Below are 8,438 nucleotides of genomic sequence, written 5' to 3'. Positions count from 1 at the left end.
TCGGCGTGTGGCACCCATCCTCAGCGTCTCCTCTCTCCTCTCTGAACGTCCCACTCAGTTGGCAGCCAAAGTCAAACCACAGGGAGTAGACCTGACAGGACCCCGGGGTCCCTCCCCTTCCTCATGGAAGCTCTGCTCCCTAAGGAGCCTGTGGCCCCAGCTCACCCAGCTCGCCAGACCCTAAGGACACAGATCACCCCACCCACTTCCCCAGCACAGCACCGAAGATACTTGGGCTGCTGCCCTCTGTGGGCTTGACTTAGCCCAGAAGCCGGGAGGAGAGACGGTGTCTTTCTATGGTCTTTTAAACATTTTATTTATTTATTTTCATTTTTACTTGAAAAGCAGAGAAACAGAGAGAAAGAACCTTTCATCTGCTGGTTCACACCAAAATGCCCACAAGAGCCAGGACAAGGACACTGAGCCAGGCCAAAGCCAGGACCCTAGAACTCAGTCTGGGTCTCCAGGCTCAAAATATGAATATGCTTTTGACTCTAGATGCCTATCACAAATTGTTTTTCAAAAAGGTTGTACCAATGTACCAAGCCGTCAACAACGTCTCAAGGAGTCTATCTCATACCATCACCAACAACAAGCCAAAGTGTTGAAACCAAGTTTGGCAATGATTCCCATGAGAATTTCCCAGACCCGTGCCCTGCTCCATTAGTTGGGAAAGTGTAGGCACAACATGGATAACAGACAGGTGCTATGCTGAGGACGACAACAGGAGGAGTGGTGTCATTTAAATCAGGGGAGGATGAAAGACACTTAAGTGAGGCTTTGAGCCAGTTTCCCAGGATGTATCTGCGGTCCGCTCGGAAGCAGGCACTGGCGCACGAGTAAACTGACACGCGCAATCACAAGCAGGGGCCTTTTCCAGAAGAAAAGGCTTTGGCAGATTTGAGTGTTAGGTCAAACTCCAATCAACTGCAGGCACACCGCCTCACAGGAAGCGTCTGCTTCTGTGTAAATGCCACGGAAGCTTTGTTGCCACACGTGGACCTTGAAAATTCTTCTCAAATTGGCAATAAATAAGAATGATCATTGCTTTCTCTCTTATGACAGGCAGAGTTAGACAGTGAGAGAGAGAGAGACAGAAAGGTCTTCCCTCCATTGGTCCACCCCCCAAATGGCTGCCACGCCCGTCACGCTGCGCCGATCCATAGCCAGGAGCCAGGTGCTTCCCCCCCCACCCCAGTCTCCCACACGGGTGCAGGGCCCAAGCACTTGGGCCATCCTCCACTGCCCTCACGGGCCACAGCAGAGAGCTGGATTGGAAGACGAGCAACTGGGACTAGAACCCAGGGTGCTGGCACCACAGGCGGAGGCCAAGTGAGCCACGGCGCCGGCCAATCATTGCTTTCTGATAACACAATACACAGTGGCTAGACACACACCAAATAGATACTCACTGGCTAGGAGAAGGGGAAAACCAGATTTCAGGGCATCTACAAGGAGCTACACTTCTCATATTGTTTTTGTTCCTTTAGCAAGCCTGGACCCAATGAGCTGGCCTTCAGCCAGTTCTGAAAAACATGTTCTAAAACATTTTTATGGGGCTGGCATCATGGTGTAGCAGGTTAAGTCTCCTCCTGTGACACTGGTATCCCATATGGGCACCAGTTTGTGTCCTGGCTACTCCACTTCCCATCCAGCTCCTTAGTAATGTGCCTGGGAAAGCAGGAGAAGATGGCCCAAATGCTTGGGCCCTGCACCCACATGGGAGACCCAGAAGCAGCTCCTGGCTCCTGGCTTCGGATCGGTGCAGCTCCAACCATCACAGCCATTTGGGGAGTGAACCAGCAGATGGAAGACCTCTCTGTCTCTCCCTCTGTCTGTAACTATGTCTCTGAAGTAAATAAATTAATCTTTAAAATTTTTTAAAAAGATTTATTTATTTACAAGACAGAGTGACAGAGAAGAAGAAATGGAGATCTTCCATCCACTGGTTCACTCCCCAAATGGAGGCAACAGCTGGGGCTGGGCCAGGCTGAAGCCAGGATCTCCATATAGACAACAAGAACCCAAGAACCTGAGCCATTCTCTGCTGTCTTCCCAGCAAGTTAGCAGGAAGCTGGTTCAGAGATGTAGTAGCTGGGATTTGAACCTGTTTCAGATGGGGGATGCAGGTGTTCCAATCATTGGTTTTACCCCCTGTACCACGACGCCTGCCCCTCATGACTCATCTTAAGCTAGTAAAAGTATGTGCAGGCAACAGAGTATGGGATCTCAAGCCAGTGCAGGGGATGGAACTGCAGCTCTGCCACTTGCTAGCCTGGATCATTAACATGACTTCCTCAGCCCAGTTCCTCATCTGAAAGTGAGGGAGCATAATAGATGTTTGTTACTACTCTCAAGAAAAGGGATAATAAATATTAGCCATGCTTTTTATTGTTATTGCTAGTCCATCAGATAGGTGAAAAATGCCCAGGATAATCAGAGATGCTTAAGTCCCTTAGAATTTGATAGAATCACTCCATTAGACCATCTTTGCTGAAAAGCTGATTAGGCCGGCGCCGCGGCTCAATAAGCTAATCCCAAGGACTTGGGCCATCCTCCACTGCACTCCCGGGCCATAGCAGAGAGCTGGCCTGGAAGAAGAGCAACCGGGACAGAATCCGGCACCCCGACTGGGACTAGAACCCGGTGTGCCGGCGCCGCAAGGCGGAGGATTAGCCTATTGAGCCACAGCGCTGGCCACACAAGAAATTTTAAGATTGCATTTACCAATGAAAAAAAGGAAAGAATTTTAAATATATAACTTCAACTGTTAACACATTTTGAATAATTGAAAAATGATTTTGAATTTTTTTGGGCTGGTGCTGTGGTGTAGTAGGTTGAACTTCTGCTGCAGCACCAGCATCTCAAATGGGCACCAAGTTCACATCCCAGCTGCTCCTCTTCTGATCCAGCTCTCTGCTCATAGCCTGTGAAAGCAGAGGAAGATGGCCCAAATGCTTGGGCCTCTGCACCCATGTGGTAGACCCAGAAGAAGCTCCTGTTTCCTGGCTTTGGATCAGCCCAGCTCCAGCCATTGCTGGGGAGAGAACCAGCGGATGGAAGACCTCTCTTTCCTTCTCTCTGTTTGTAACTGTGCCTCTCAAATAAATAAATTAAAAAAAAAAAAAGGCACTGTCCCCACTTACCTCCCAAAAAAGAATTTTTTTCATCTACTTGTGTGCATGAAGTCTTTCAACAATGGGATTATTGAGCATTAGAAAAGATTTTTTTAAAAAATAGGCAGAGTGGACAGTGAGAGAGAGAGAGACAGAGAGAAAGGTCTTCCTTTTACCATTGGCTCACCCTCTAATGGCCACTGCCGCCGGTGCACTGCGCTGATCTGAAGCCAGGAGCCAGGTGCTTCTCCTGGTCTCCCATGTGGGTGTAGGCCCAAGGACTTGGGCCATCCTCCATTGCACTCCCGGGCCACAGCAGAGAGCTGGACTGGAAGAGGGGCAACCGGGACAGAATCTGGAGCCCCGACTGGGACTAGAACCTGTTGTGCCGGTGCCGCAGGCGGAGGATTAGCCTATTGAGCCATGGCGCCGGCCAGAAAAGATTTTTATTATAAAGTCTTGGTCAGCAATTACACATGGCCATTTCAAGCATAAAAGCTGATATGGGCCTGGTCTTGTGGCGTAGTGGGGTAAGCTGCCACCTGCAATGCCAGCATCCCACATGGACATGGGTCCTGGCAGCTCTACTTCCAATCTCGCTCCCTGCTAATGCACCTGGGAAAAGCAGTAAAGATGACTCAAGTGCTTGGGCGGAACCCAAGTGGGAGACCCGGATGAAGCTCCTGGCTCCCTGTTTCAGCCTGGCCCAGCCCTGGCTGTTGCAGACATTTGGGGGGTGAACCAACAGATGGAAGCTCTCTCTCTCTCTCTCCCTCTCTTTCTCTCTAACTCTGCCTTTCAAATAAATAAATAAACCTTTAAAAAACAAAACAAGACAAAACACAGACCTGACATAAATAGGAAGCAAGCTCTCATTAAAACCTTTGAAAATGTCTTGTTTGGGAGTTTTATATAAGCTTGACATTTCATATATTCCCTAAAAGTTAGTATTTTCCTTACAGCAATCACATAAAATATAATGAAGTTTCTTTTTTTTTTAAATATTTACTTGCTTATTTTCATCTACTTGAAAGGCAGAGTGATAGAGGGAGATTGTCTATCCACTGGTTCACTCCCCAAATGGCCACAACAGAACTCCCCCTGGGTCTCCCACGTGGGTGGTCAGGATGCATTAGCAGGGAGCTGGATTGGAAGCAGAGGTGCCAGGATTAACTGGCACTTTGATCTGGAGAAGGGCAGCCTAAGCAGTGGCTCAACCTGCTACACCTCAGTGCCCTCCCCTCTGAGGAGCAGTTAAATCTCCAAATCCCTTTCACTATTCCTGGGGGTACCTTACAGATGTGATCACGTTCTCAGAATAAATTTGCATAGGGGAGGTTGGAAATGTTGCTTCAGAAGATGGTGAGCCAGTCCTGTGACAGCTAGGGGAGAGCACAGAAGCTTGAGAGAGCAAGTTCAATGCCCCTGAGGCAGGGAAGGACTTGATGGGCTATAGGCGGCTCCTCTGCCCCACAGTGCTCTGGAGGAGGGAGTGTGGCATATAGCCCAGAGCCACTGAGCAGTAATAAGCAATGGTGAGACCTATTCCGATTCAGGTCCTATACTGCTCATCTGGCTATGCCGAGTAGAAATGGAACTGAACAGAGAAAGGTCGCACAGGAAGTTTCTGTGAGAGGCTAGGAGAGGACTGGTTCATCAGAGAACATTTCAGAGTCAGGACCAAAGAGACTGGCCATGGAGGTAAAAGCAACGCTCAGTGCTCAAGGAGGATGTCTGGAGTAAGCACAGTGCCATGTCCCCAGGCAAGACTGAAGAGAGGGAGTTTTGGAGACAGATTGGGATCTGAGCCTCAGGACAAATGCAAATACAACAAAGTGCAAATACAGATGGCTCCTGGCCTTACATGGTTTGAGTTTGCGATTTTTCCATTTTACACTGATGCAAAAGTGATAGGCTTTCAGTAGAAACTGTACTTTGAATTTTGATTTTTGGGCCAGCGCTGTGGCTCACTTGGCTAATCGTGGCTCACTTGGCTAATCCTCCGCCTGCGGCGCCAGCACCCTGGATTCTGCCCCAGTTGCTCCTCTTCCAGGCCAGCTCTCTGCTGTGGCCCGGGAGTGCAGTGGAGGATGGCCCAAGTGCTTGGGGTCTGCACCCCATGGGACACCAGGAGGAAGCACCTGGCTCCTGGCTTTGGATCGGCGCAGTGCACTGGCCATGGCAGCCATTTGGGGGGTGAACCAATGGAAGGAAGACCTTTCTGTCTCTCTCTCTCTCACTGTCTAACTCTGTCAAATTAAAAAAAAAAAAAAGAATTTGGATTTTTTTCCTGAGCAAGTGATGCAACGTGTCCCAGAGTGCTGGGTAGCAGCAGGAAGCTGCAGCTCGGAGTCGGCCCCTCCATCACGAGGATGAACAACTGATGCTCTGGTGGTCCACAGGTAAGGTGGGTTAGATGCATTTCTGACTTACATTTTCAATTTATGATGGGTTCAATCAGGACATAACCCATTGTAAGTCTGTACAGAGGAAAAAATCTGTATATTATGAGAGGTAAGAGGCACATCAATCGTTTATTTGGCTTCTATGATACACACTGGGAGATCTAAAAACACAATGATGTAGTCTGGGATTTGCTGCAAATAATTCAAGTGGGGAAGTGGGAGTAATGTGTAGAAACGTAGAGGGGTAAAGCTTGAAGCTGAGTGATGGGGACAAGGGGGCTTGTTACAGTGTTCTCTCTACTGAGGTATATGATGGCCTCCCTGGAACTCAACATACAGTACTTGGGGACAGATGTGTGCATGTGGAGGGGGTGGCCAGGCAGCAGGGCTAGGCCAACAGAAAGAAGCCCACAGCTGTCCTGGAGTAGACATCCTTCGGAGAAGAATCAGACCACAAGCAAGCAAGTGATGGACTCAACCCATGTGCCAAAGAGGAAGGGCCCTATGGTGCAGTGTGCATGGCGAGAACACGAGAGTGGCCGGAAACGTCTCCGTGCGGCAGAAATCTTCGTACTTGGCAGAGAGGAGCCAAGTGGGTATGGAGAGGGATGCTTTTAAAATCCTTCCCAGCCTACTCATTCACTTTCACTTATAAACAAATCTAAATTAGCGGCTGTAAGTATTCTATTCCAGGGAAAACATTTTAACTTAAAAGCTTTTGCTCCCCTCCTTCCCCCTCCCCCCTTTTTAAACTCCGAATGTTGAGGCCATCATTAGCCCAAGAGTTCTAGAAGTAGCGCAGACCAGAGGCCTCGGGGACTAGTGGCCCTCGAGAATTGCTGCTTGCCCTGTAGCTCCCCTTCCCCACTACCTGGACTCTACAACCCCCGCCTCCACCCTACGCACAGCTTTTGCCATGCTAGGGACATCCGTTCCCCTCGTTCCCCTCCTTCCCACAGGCACCACTTCCCTGTGCATGCAGGGACCCCAGAGGTCAGAAGCCCCAGGGCCCTGGAGCATCCGGGGAGTTGTTCACTGCAGCAATCCCAGCACGGAGAACTGTGCTGAACACAGAGCCGGCACTCAGTGCTCAAGGAGAAAACTCCCCAGAGCCACCAGGCGGGTGCTCAGCCACCTACCCAGGTGCTTAATACTCCACCCTACAGCTACTACTTGGGGCCTACCTTCCCACAAGTCATTATTACCTCCTTGTGACAGACGGACAGCTGAGTTGGTTCAGACAATCCGCGAACAGAAGCATTTCACCTGAAATCGTCTTTCCCTACCTTAAAATATTTTTTAAAACTGTAAGAAGTAGTTACAGAAAAATCTAGCATACCAAGAAAACATTACCCACGTCATTCAACATTTTTTGAGGATACAATGAATTTAACTGATGTAGAATAGTCTTCCTGAATAAATCCAACCACAAATATTTTGGTTTCCTGAAAACAAAGAACAAACAAACAAACAAACCCCTCTGGGCTCAAATTATAGGAATTCCTTGCTGGTGGCTCAGCCTGGGCTTTTCTGCATGCGTGCTTTTAGGATAGGATCTCAGATGGCATGTGCTCTGCGCAGCAACCACGGACACTTAACAGTCATTAAATAATAATGACACAGGAGGCCTGGATTTTTTTGTTTCTCCAGGTTGTGTTCCACACTTAGGTGACCTTGGACAAATCCATCCCTTCCCTCCTATCTGATTTCCACATATCTGTTTCAGGCTAATGTTTATGACTAAGATGCTCTGCGGGATCTTCAGACAGAAATAGTGGTTAGCATCCTTGCAGCTTCTTCTCTGCCTGTTGGGACTTCTGCATGACACCGCCACAGAAAACCTTCACACACACTTGGGGAGCGTTGCCTGTGCCCCCTCGGGATGGGTCCTATGCGCAAAGCCCGTCACCGACAGTCAGCGGGGATAACTTGAATCTGACAGTCTGTTTCCCGTGCTGCTGAGAATGAGGAAACGTAAATCTAACAATCCCGAAACCACTTACTGGAACCACTTACTTATGCCGTTTCCAGCCGCTTCTAAACTATGCAGAAGCTGCTGACAACACTTGACTACGCTCTGTCTGGCAATTCCTTTCCGAAGCAATCAACCGAACACTGAGAGGTTCCAAGGCCCGCACTGGCGGGCGGGCAGGACGAGCTGCCGAGCCCTGGTCCAGGTGGCTGTGGATTCCACACAATGTTTCAGACGCTCACAAAAATACAGCCATCTTGCATCGGGCACCGTGGCCCAGGGAGAGGACGCGCCCCGGTCCCAGGTGACTGCCACCTGGCAAGGGGCTGACCGCCTGACCGGCCGCCTGCAGCGCTCTCGCCGGAGGCCCGCCCCGGCCGGGGCCGGAGTCTGAGCGGCTCAAGTTGACGGCGGGCGGACTCGGGCCCAAGCCGCAAGCCCTGCGCGCGCTGGTTCCCAGGCTTCAGCCGGAGGAGGGCCGCCCGCCCTCCAGCTGCGGCGGCGGCCCTACCCGCGAGCAGGGGCGGGACGCCTTCCACTCCCAAGCTTCCCGGTGGGGAATGAGCTCCACCGGGGCGCCGCGACCCAGCCGGCCGCGTCCTTTCCCCCGCCCCCACGCCGCCCGGGGCACCTCGGGGGCGCGCGCCGGGGCCCGCGCGGGAGTGGGGCCGGGCCCTGCCCCTCCCGCCGCGGCCCCAGGCGCCCGCAGGACGGGCGTTGATCCGGGCCGCTGCCTCGTGCCCTCCCCTCCCCCACGCTCCCCTCTACGCCCCACACCCGGGCCTGGGGGGAATCGAGGACGTGTGCGCGCAGAGCAGGGTTGGGGGGGCTGTGGGGCCAGGGGCGGGCGGCGGGAGCCGGCGGCCCCTCGGCGTGTCTTTTGTGTTTGTACACACACGGCGCGAGGCGGCCGGGAGGAGCGAGCGGGCGGCGCGCGGGGGAGGA

The sequence above is a fragment of the Oryctolagus cuniculus genome, chromosome 13 (genome assembly GCF_051225735.1).
Source record: "Oryctolagus cuniculus isolate XC-2025 breed Fujian yellow rabbit chromosome 13, ASM5122573v1, whole genome shotgun sequence".
Classification (NCBI taxonomy): Eukaryota; Metazoa; Chordata; class Mammalia; order Lagomorpha; family Leporidae; genus Oryctolagus; species Oryctolagus cuniculus.
Note: the sequence above shows the minus strand (reverse complement) of the source record.